The sequence below is a fragment of the Dendrobium catenatum genome, unplaced genomic scaffold (genome assembly GCF_001605985.2).
Source record: "Dendrobium catenatum unplaced genomic scaffold, ASM160598v2 original_scaffold_159283, whole genome shotgun sequence".
NCBI classification, from domain to species: domain Eukaryota; kingdom Viridiplantae; phylum Streptophyta; class Magnoliopsida; order Asparagales; family Orchidaceae; genus Dendrobium; species Dendrobium catenatum.
This window is the reverse complement of record NW_021477709.1, coordinates 299,099-311,260: the sequence shown is the minus strand read 5'-3', so window position 1 is coordinate 311,260 and position 12,162 is coordinate 299,099.

Below are 12,162 nucleotides of genomic sequence, written 5' to 3'. Positions count from 1 at the left end.
AATCATCCAAGACGATATTGTATCGGCTGGATGATGTAACTCATTTTCTTCAAATCATCCTGATTCCTCAAGACTGATTGAGCTTATTTTATACTGATTGGCCAGGACGATATTCCTATTATCCATGACGATAATATCAGTTCTTGAAATTCTATTTAAATGACCCAAATTTTCTCATGCAATAAGACCTTGAGTGCTGCTGTCTTGACCTGAGAGAGCCTTGGGAGAGGGAGAGAGAGAGCGAGGGATACAGGAACTTGTGAGGGAGAGTTTATGAGAGGGTTCACAAAGGTTGCTCCAAGAAAGGTTCCAAGTCATCATCTCTGTTCTTTTTCCTTCGTCCTTTGGAGGTCTACTTCAGCAAAAGGTCTAGGTTCTCTGGTCGCTTCAGGAGGAAGCAAAAGGAGTCGGTTCTCTACCGCACCAGAGTTAGTGAAAAGGAGTCTGTTGTAAACGCTTCTCTGCCTAGCTGTGGGAGGAAAAGGAGAGACACTTAGTTAGTGCAATACTCAGAGGGTGCCTCCGAGGAGTGGACGTAGGTCAAGGATTGATCGAACCACTATAAATCCGGTGTGATCTTACTTTATTTCGCTTCCGCATTTATTTATTTTTGCACTTTGATTTCTGTGGTGAATTGGTTTTAAGTTTTGTAGTTCTTTACATAAAGAAATTTTTTTAAAAAATACCAATTCACCCCCCCCCCCTCCTGGTTAGCCTCGGGCTAGTTCTTAAGGGCTTGACATCCCTAACGAACTTTCAGATATGATTGTGTATAGAACTACCTACTTTTCTTAGTTTTTTGGCATTTGTGTGTTGCTTTTATTTTCGCCTGGACACATGAGACTCGTAAGGGTATGAAAAATTTTTATACTCATATTTGAAAAGTTTAAAATTTAAAGAGTTAAATAACATAGAAAGATAATGAATTTAGGGAATCTGCCGGGGACCGCCCCTAGGGTCGCATGCATATTTCTGCATTTCTTCTTTCCTTATTTTAGATCCTTCCCCGCCTACAAGTAGAGTCTGGATAATCTGACCTATTAGGATGAGGTGCCAGACCTGGGGAAGCCCAGTTTTCTAAAAAATTATTTTCTAAGCCTACTTTTAACTTTCAAGCATACATGATTTGAAGTTGTCGACTAGCATGAATTACTTTAGAAATATATTTAAAAGAGTCAAAATTTTAATTGTATTAGTCCTTAGTATTTTGCACCCAATATAAGTCAAAGGGGCCAATTAGGAAAGTCTCTAGATGTTAGCCCCAGCTCTCCAAAACCTTTAAAAAAATGTCCTTATAACTCTTTCATAAAAAGTCTGGACTCATGAATTTTAAATCAATTAGGTGATTAGCTAGCTCCCCAATTAAGGCCGCGGTAAGCCCAGATCTTGCACTGTATTAGTTAGGTTCAAACAACTATGGTGCAGTGAACAATTTAGTTTTAGGATATGGGGCAGATCTTTGATTATAAGATCACAACCTCCTAGAATATAATCTTAAATTTCTAATAAAATGATCAACTTTAATTAAATCCTCTTTCAAGCCAAAATGTAAAGTCCAACATTTAGATTAGGTCGGGACACTCTTGGATGGTTATGGAATCTCAAAGTGTCCCCGACTTTTCATCCCTTGATTTTGTTAATAACTGCTCAACCTTGCTCCAATCCCTTTTAAAATTCCAAAAATTCACCTCTTTTACGTATCACTCCTAAAAAATCTTTAACAAAATTTCACTACTATTTTAATCAAGAGTTTTCATAGGATACTCTATCTCCCTACGATGTAATTAACTATGGAGGCTTGTGCTCATAGGAGAATTAGAACCACACACGCCTGATTTTAAAAATTGATTTTTCTAAATTTAATTGGATTTCTTTGAGAAAATTAAAATATTAACGATCGTTATCATCATATCAGGAGAATTAACATCGAACGATATTCTCTCCCTTAGGGGAGATATATCTTTCATAGATAAAGCTTTGGATATGAACTTAACGATCACCCTTCTCGATTATTATGGCTGGATATTTAGTTGAACCTCATTTTGGCCCTTTGGGGCCATATAAAGTTCTCTTTTAAATTCAATCACAATATTCAAGATGAGATTCATAATTCTAAATATGAATCCCATTCTGAAATTTTATTTTCATCTTTGAGGTGATATACCTTTTCTAATGGGACAATTCAATTTTAGAATTAGAATTTACCTTTAATTTCAAAATTCCCAAAGAGAACTAAGTTTTTTTTTTTTCAAAACCTGTTTTCAAAATTCCACCAACAAAAAATGGCACGTCCGGTGGGACTAAATCTATCTCTCCATCTTTAATATTGGAAAATTTTTGTCTCATCAATAGTCTTAACTACCTTTCTTCTGTTGGTCCCTCTATCCATTTCTCTCTTGGGCGAGTGCGACAAACATCTAAAAGATAAGACTTATCAAACAGAGAGGTGAGTGAGGAAACCTCTGTCAAGCCTGACTTTGACATTTTGCCTCCAAGTTAATTGGTAGAGTAAAGGAGTCAAGCCAGGTTTCTTGAATATTCTTAATTAATTTTATAAACTCTCTTGTCGGGTGAAAACCCAACATGTTGAGATCCAAGATTCAGAGAAAATTAATCATGCTCATAATACAAATTTTAATCCAAAATTGACTAATTCAAACCACTTTTCTATAATTCTAGGAACTTAAGCACTCAAATGGCTGGGAAACTTGTCTTCTCCATGGATAGAAACTTGACAGTAGAAGGAATTACCTCTGGCAACTCTATCCAGTTTGGAATAGAATTTTAAAACTTCAAGTTATCAGTCAACGGAGAAAAAATGATTGGTCTCTCTACTGGAATACAAAGGGATGTACACTTAATTGAGATTACTTCAAGGTCAAGAGTTGACTCCCCCGTCTCTAGGATGGAGGTCATTGTCGCCCCTTCAACCACTATGCCCTATACTCATGAGGATAAGAACCATGAATCATTAACAATAGAAGAATTACCATCTCAATCTGAGATTGGGTCAAGTTCTAGCACCCCTATTACCAGCAAAAATAAGAGGAAGAATTACCTTCGAAGAGTTAGAAAGAAGGTTGTTAAGGCCTAAAAGACTGCTAAGTCAGGAGCCTAAGCCTTAAAGTAAGTCAAATATGAGGTCAGTCGAGAACTCATTTCTCCTTACACCTACCCCCTCCATAGTGGAAATCTTTTCCAGCCTTCTCCTGTTACTCAAAGGAAGGAAGTTATGAAATTGAGAGCGCAGTCTCCAATACACCTTCTTGACTACTACACAAAGATAATCAATCAAGCAAGAACTAAGCAATCACCGGCAATAGGCCATAGGCCCCAAGTTGAGGGTTATGACCCATCCACTCTACTGGATGATGTTAGGTGATAATACTAAGCGTTCCCTAGTATATCATCTATAGAGTAGGAGGTATAGAAACCGCCCAGGGTGCCACTCTCATAATTGCTAGATCACTAGCAATTAGGGATGGGAATAATAATGGATATGAGATCTTATCATATAGTGACACCATCTGAATTTAACTTCTAGATGGGTCCTATTGCGATAGATCCTTAGATTGAAATGATACAACACTAGTTAGGGGTAGTGCTGGCCCTATAATAATCTCTTTCTTTTAAGAGATTGTGGAAATATAATTTATATTGATAACATATTGCCACCCAGACTTACTATTTTAAAGGGAACCATATCATTTCTTAAGTGTACTGTGTCAGAAATTTCAAAATAGTTGATCTGTCTTTTTAATGAAAATTGACCTCTATTTTCAAAAAATAGGAGGGAGTTGTGGTTGACTCCACTAGATCTTTAAAGGCCCCTCCCTCCTACGGCTTCTGCCGGTTGATTTGATTTTTGAATTAAAATTTGTATCAAACTTAAGTTAGTTTTAGAAATGAAAATCTTCTCAGTCTTCTCGTGATTTTCCATCTTATACTCCTCTCTTGTATGTTCTAAATCTATTCAATGATTTTCTAAGTCAAGTTGATATTTTCTTATCAAAAGATTGGGTCTGATTTAGGAATTATTCTTCCTTAGATAAGAGAATGAGTTTTTTTCTCTTATACTTGTGATATAATCCTGGATTAAAAAAAAAAGCAATCATTTTAAGATTTTAAAGAAAGAGAAGCCTCGTGTAAAAAAAAGAATCAAAAGATGCACATAGTGCATTAAAAAATTCAAAATCCAAAGAAGCACAAAGTGCGCCAAAGAAATAAAAAGGTGTGCAAAATACTTTTTATAAAAAAAAAAGTAAAAGAGACTTCCTTCTTTTTAAATTTTTAAATCTCAAAGAGCCAGATCACCTTTAATAGCTTGACTTTAAAAAATCTTGAATATAGATTTATTGTCCTGCATAGACATTTTATCAAATAAAAAATTCTATGCAAGAGAATTGAAAAGATTAAATTTCTCTATCCAACTTAAACCTTTTTGAAATTGATTTTAATTCAAAATTTATACAAGGGAGAACCTAGTTTAGTTTTTATGAAACTTGATCTAAGTCAACAAAATCCAAACCCTTGGCTCTTTTCGGGTTAATTTGAGTCACACTACTTCTCAGTATACTTTTGAATTTATTCCCACTTGTCATTCCAACAAGGTCCAAATGATTAAGAGGAAATTTTAAATAAAAAAATGAATCTTCTACTCCTGATAAGAATCCAAATCTAGTTCTTGAGGAAAATATGTTAGTCCTTAAACATAGGCATCATTTCTTTTAAAATCCACTTCGTAAAATAACACTCTATGCTGGGTCTAAGATTGTTCTCATATAGAAGTGTGTTTTACGTAGCTGGAAATTGATTTTCAAAATTGAGTCACAACTAAGTAGCGTGCCTGACTCTGATTGGAGGATCTTGAAGGCCTTGAAGAAAGTTGCTTTTGAACTAAAAAAAATTAAAATTACATAAGTCACGTATGATTCATGCTAGTGATAAATTGCATCTCCTTATGACTTTCTAAGTTGGAGACTTCATCATAGTCCTTTGGAGACCAATTTTAGTCCGCCATAAGATCAATGGAAGCTTTGAATCAACGTTCACTGGATCGACCACCTTAGAGATGATCTATAAGAGAGGTTCATGGAAATTAATTAATTTTGAAGATACCACCAGATGCTTCCTCTCATTTTAGTGGTTATTCAAGAAATACCATGCTGAATGAGTATCAAAATAAACATCAAATTCACCCCTCCAAATTCAAAGAAATCAAATCAAATCAAATTCAAATTCATCAATCGATTGTTTCCAGTTCTGTTTTCATTAAGGTTAGGTCCTTCCTTCCCTTAGGATTATACTCATTGGTGGTGGAGTACGCCCTTTATGGCACCATCCTTGCATTGGACTTGGGTGTTGCGGATCTATGGTTTATGATTTTGATGATAGCAAACATTCCTTATTTCTCTACGATTGCCTTATGCGCTAACGTTTCAGGTCCACACGATCAGACTGCAATTTGGAACCAGCTCAAGATTGGGTAGACTAGATTTAAGTCAGTTTGTAATCTTTTTCTTTTCTTGAGTCTGCTGTATCTGTTGTGGGACCTATTGATTTGTAACTTGAAAGATTTCCTACTATTCCCTAAAAGATTTCTATTTTTGGTAATATCGGCCGGTACGATATTTATATAGTCCTGGACAATAAGTCCAAAATAAGAAATCTTAATTAGGGCATCCTCATTAAGGCAGCCGTCATAAACACATCGGCCTGGACGATACCTGTATCGACCAGGACGACATTCTCAATTCAGAAAGAATCATCCGCCATAATCAATTTAGGTATTCTTTATTGTAGGAAATCGGCCAGGACGATATTCCTATCATCTAGGACAATATAACTCAATTATACCTAAATTGATCTGGTATTATTTGGAAATATTTAATGGCTGATTGATACGATCACATTGTCCGGGACGATCTTAAGATCGGCCAGGACGATGGCCTGGACGATTGACTTCGGCCAGCACCAAATCAGGGCAATGATCAGGACAATTAAAATCGATTTTAAACTAATCATTCGGGACGATCATGATATCGGCCAGGACGATATAACCAATTTTCTTCTGATCATCCCAAATCGTCCTAGGCCGTAGAGCTGAATTTATACTGATTGTACATGACGATATTCCTATCGTCCTGGACGATAATGTCGGCAACTTGCATTAATGAGCTCGTTTTGAGAGCTTCTATTTAAGCTTGGCATGACACTTTGTAAGTGTCTTTGGCATCCATTGGAACTTCGTTCTTGTGGGGGAGACTTGGAGAGAGAGCTTGAAAGGGAGTAAGGAATGGGTGAAGTCTGGGCGAGAGAAGATCCTGTGAGCGGGGACTCAAGGGAGTGTGGAGGGGATTCCACACGGTTGCTCCAGTAGGCTTGCATCTTAATACCGTCGGATTCAAGGCTCATCTCGAGGGAAGCTCACCAAAGAAGAAGATCTCTTTGGTGTCAAAAAGACCCGGCGACTCCGCCGCACTGGGGAAGGTGGAAGTGATTTTGTAAGGGCTTCTCTGCCTAGCTGTGGGGGCTAAAGGAGATACACTTATTTTAGTGCAATACTTGGAGTGTGCCTCTAAGGAGTGGACGTAGGTCAAGGTTTGACCGAACCACTATAAATCCGGTGTGTTCTTTCTTTATTGCTTCCGCATTTAATTTCCGCATTTGTTTTATTTGTGGTGATTATGATTTGTGTTTCGATTTAAAGTTTCTTCTTTACCAATTCACCACTCTCTTTATTTAGCCTTGGGCCAGTTCTATAGGGCTTAACATCCCTAACGAACTTTCATTGGGGATTAGTGGTGGAGTATGCCCTTCGTAGCACCATCCTAATTCACACTCGCTAGTGGTGGAGTACACCCTTTATGGCACCATCTTAGTTTGCCAATTTAGGTCCTTTGTGTGGAGCAAGTTTCTTCCCCACATAACCATTCACTAGTGGTGGAGTATGTTGAGTCTAGTAATTAGGTTGTTAAGCCTAAGTAAATGTCCCACGGCTACCAAGAGGGGGGTGAATTGGTAGTTTTAAAAATTTTAAACCCTCTTAATAATAAAGTTGAACCGAAATAAAATTTTCTTTTAAAGTTTGTAGAAAAATGTTTTTCAACCACAGAGTTGTTAAAACTGAAATTTAAAATGTGGAAACGTAAAAGCAATAAAGTAAATGACACCAGATTTATAGTGGTTCGGTCTATAACCAGACCTACATCCACTCCTCAGAGGCACCCTCTGAGTATTGCACTAATACCAATAGTGACTCTCCTTTTGCACCCACAGCAAGGCACCATCCTAGTTTGTCATTTTAGGTCCTCTGTGTGGAGCAAGTTTCATCCCCACATGATCATTCAAAAGTAATGGTGTATACCCTTCATGGCACCATCCTAGTCTGCCATTTTAGGTCCTCTATGTGGAGCAAGTTTTCTCCCCACATGACCATTTGCTAGTGTTGGAGTACGCCTTTCGTGGCATCATCCCAATTTGCCAGTTTAGGTCCTCTGTGTGGAGCAAGTTTCCTCCTTACATGATCATTCGCTAGTGGTGGAGTATGCCCTTCGTGGCACCATCCAAATTTGCCAGTTTAGGTCCTCTGTGTGGAGCAAGTTTCCTCCCCACATAACCATTCGCTAGTGGTGGAGTACGCCGTGGCACCATCCTAGTTTGTTAGTTTAGGTCCTCTGTGTGGAGCAAGTTTTCTCCCCACATGACCATTCGCTATTGGTGGAGTATGCCCTTCGTAGCACCATCCTAGTTTACCTGTTTATGTCCTCTTTGTGGAACAAGTTTCCTCCCCACATGACCATTTGCTAGTGGTGGAGTTTTCCCTTCATGGAACCATCCTAGTTTGTTAGTTTAGGTCCTCTATGTGGAGCAAGTTCTCTCCCCAGATGACCATTCACTAGTGGTGGAGTACGCCATTCGTGGCACCACCCTAGTTTGCCAGTTTAGATCCTTTATATGGAGAAATTTTCCTCACCACATGACCATTCACTAGTGGTGGAGTATGCCCTTCGTGGCACCATTCTAGTTTGTTAGTTTCGATCCTTTGTGCGGAGCAAGTTTCCTCCCCACATGATCATCCCAATTAATTTGCCTATTAAGTGTAAGTATTCTATCAACATCCTATAGACCTAAGGTTGGGTGATGACCTTCCTTAAATTTCTAAAATCCTATTCAAACTTTTCATTCAGTCAATGCCAATATGTGCAGCAAAAGTTCCTTTTACTGCACATATTGGAGGTCCATTTATTGACCTCATTTTTATATGAGGCGACTTTTGATTTTGAACTTTAGACCCTATGACCCCCTAGACCTTAGGTTTCCTTGGACTCTAGATCCTTGGATATTCCTAGTACCCAGACCTTAGGATCAATTTAGATCTTAATTCAATCCAAACTCAAAATCATTGGGATAAGGACTTAAGTTCTAAAACCCTTTCTAGGTGATTTTTCTGTCACCTTGAAACCCAATCAATTGCCATCTAATTCAGGGTCTGTCAATTCCATATTTATGTGACATGTCTCTAATGCCAACCATCCAAATTTGAGCTCATTTGGAGGACTCTAACCCTATAAACTAAATTTAGTTCCAAAGGTTACAAAACCTTCAAATATTTATGACCCATGCCACTGGACCTGTCACCCAGTGGAATTTAACCTTGGGACATTCCCCAAATAACTTGATCATGTCCATGGCCTCCCCCATGACATATTGACCAGCAACCTACACTTTCCCAGACCCAATTTGACCCAGGTTTGACTAGGGGTCAAAAAGACCAAAATACCCTATAAGGAGATTTTAGTTCTTTTGCCCAAATTTCATTATGTCCAACCCGTATCAAACCCCAAATTTCAATATAATGTATCCTAAATAACTTTAGGAATACATTGAACCTAAACTTACTCTTTGGTTTGACCTGGTTGACCAAAATTCCCTTGATGGATTTAAACATCCATTTTCAACCCAAATGAACTACCCAATGCATGGGATCACTTCCATTGATCTCAAAACACTCATTGAACTTGTTTGGCCCAAACTTAACTCATGGTTTGACTAGGTTGACCAAGTCAACCATGGTTGACCAAATCAACTCTTAACTTACACACTTGTCAAATTCAATCATTCAACCCATTTGAATTAAATCAACCCTTCAAAATTATTTAATTGGACACCCTTTACATGTCCAAAGACTTTAAGTCAATCCTCCTCTTGGTTTTACTTGGTCAACCCATTTGGAGAGGTCAAAACCCTCTCCGACTTCATGTATTTGCTCAAAGCTTCAACCCTTTGATTCCAAACTCCTTAGGATAGTTTCCTACAGCTCCCTTGACCTTCTCCAAGCCTATCCTAGTCATCATTACATGGTCAATAGGTCAACGAGTCAACAAACTCATTTCAATTCCATGGAAAGAGGCTAAATTAAGGCCACATCATCAAGCCACCTTGGCAATCCATGGCTTAGGTTAAAACCTTCTCAAACCTATTAGATAGTGAACTATTTCCTTCCATAAGAGACCTCAAGCTAGCCCCCAAAACCAAGCCAAGCATTGGTTCATCCAAATGGGGAAAAAGGTGTGATCCCATTTGTTATGGACTAAGAGAAGTCACTCTCAACCACAGCCCTTTCTCCTAGTTTTAGGTTTCCTTGGGGACACATGTTACCCATCTAATTACTTCCTAATCGAATCCTACCCATCCAATTCAAAAGCAAGGGCTTAAGGTAGGAGAACTTGCCCTAATCAGCATCATACTCATTTTTCTCCTAAGTCCCAAACTCCTCTTGCCTCCCATCTTCCAGAGAGCTTCCCCCACTCTCCAGCACTGTGAAAGATAGTTTTCTTGTTTTTCCTTCCAGGATCTTCCAGGATGAAGTGGGATCATCCTAGGACGATCAGTACAGAATCTGTGGATAGAGAGGTTCATCCCAGGATAAAATTTGGTTCATCCGTATGAAGGTTATCCAGAGAGAAAGTCGTCTAGGAACGAATACACTTCGTCTGAACGAAGCTTGTCTAAAGGGCAAATCATCCCATATGATCTGCATGTGTATATATTGGATTGAGATATTTTTTAAGAGAGAGAAAGCCCAGGAGAGAGAAAAATGAAGGAAAAAAGGAAGAAAAGTGGATATTAGGTGACTTCGGTCCGTTTTCGTCCGTCGCCGTAGTTGGAAAAATTGACCGACTCGAGGTAAGGCACATTCCGCTTTTCTAAATTTTCAAAAATGTGAATTTTGACGATTTTTCTAATCCAAATTTTGTTTCCGTTAGCAAAAATATGGTGTTATTTCGTACTGATATATGTTTTATCGCATAAGTTTTGATATGCTTCTGAGATGATGTTTTCGCACGTTTTGAGTATTTTCTGGAAGATTTTCATCGGGTATTTTGAATTCTGTGGAGTTTTTATCAAATAGCAAATTATTTGGATATTAAAAATATTTGCTTCAGTATAATGAAAGTCTTGATATGATGTTTTCTACTTTTTGTGATAATTTGGTAAATTTTTACAATTGTGAATTTTGTGAAATTTTTGTATACTGTCGTTATGCTGCTGACGATTTTTCTGATGAAATTTGATTTCTAAATTTGAATGTTTTGATGTGCTGTGATATCAAAAGGGAGTTATAAGGGGCCGGAATCCTTTGTGATTCCATTGTCTGGGTCCGAGAATCTGAAAATAAGTTCTGTTCTGAAAAATTCTGTATATCTGACAAGTTCTTGTGCTGTAAGCACAAGGGAGGCATAATGGGCCATAATCCGTTGAGATTATGTCTGTGTTAGGGAAGGGAGGCATAAGGGGTCACAATCCGTTCAGATTATATCAGGGTCCGGGAATCTTATATGTGATATATGATATGTGTTATCTGAAATATGAAATATGATTTTATCTGATTTGTATGATTCTGTCTGTTTTGTACGATTTTGTTTGTTCTGTATGATTCTGTATGTTCTATGAAATTTGACTTAAATATTCTGTTATATGAAATGAATTCTATTTGTGATTTGATTTCTGTTTGATCAAGTATCTGTATTCTGTCTGCTTATACGATTTATGCACGATTATCTGAATTCTGTACGGCTACTCTTCTGATGTGTGTTTAGATATTTTGATTGGCTAGTGTAGTCTTGCTGAGCTGTTAGCTCATCCTTATTATCTGCATAGTTTTCAGGTTCTAGAAAAGGGAATGAAGTCTTGGACTAGCCATTCAGCATCTGAACAGTGATTAGGTATTTTGTACTTTTGATTTTTGTACAGTCATGGCTTTTCTATTCTGTTCTTTCTGTCTGTAGCCATGCATTGTATTATACATGATTATTTTGATGAATGAAAAAAATATAGATGAACTGTTATGTATATTTGATGTTTATAGTAGCTCTGTGTTTTTTGTAAGTTTGATATTTGGAAGAAAGACTGAAGCAAAATCCAAAACTAGATCCTGGATATATTCAAATCCATTGCAGCCCGACATGGAAGGATTTGTTCTGATCAGGTTGGGTCATGACCAGCACTCCCTAAGACCATTCTAAGCCTTCCCCCACCATTTTCACGATTAAAATCATCATTTTAGTGGAGAAAGAGAGGTAAAAGAGAGAAACACTATCTCACTTAGATATATTCCAATCTAGCCGTAAAAATCCTCTAGAGTCTTCTAAAAACATGTAGAGTACATCAGCAAGAGAAAAAGGAGACCAATATCGCAAAAATCCACTGGCTAGATTATATGATTTCCTCACTCTTAGGTAGAAATCAAATTTGAAACTACATAAAATCTACAATACATGGAGCCTTCAAACTCCAGGCATTGTTAGATTACATTGCCCTCTAGTTGTGTTTCTAATTTCATATTTTTTTGTCAAGTATTTTGAAATATATTGGCATTTGAAGGTTTTTTTAAGTATTTTGACTCTGGTTCAACCAGAGCCATTCCATCGCTCCTTCAGGCACCATCTAATGACCCAAAATTTGCCAGATCGTCAGCTCCTTAATGTGTGGCTTCAACAGGACTCAAACTCGTACCCTCTGGTTAGCTCCAGGACACGTGGTCAAATCTCGATCGTCCACTGCTCCGCTGTCGATCGGACGGTTCAGGACCGATCTGACGTGTTCAAGTGGCTGATGTGGTCCTGCCACGTGTCAGTCGATGGCGATGGCAGCGCAATC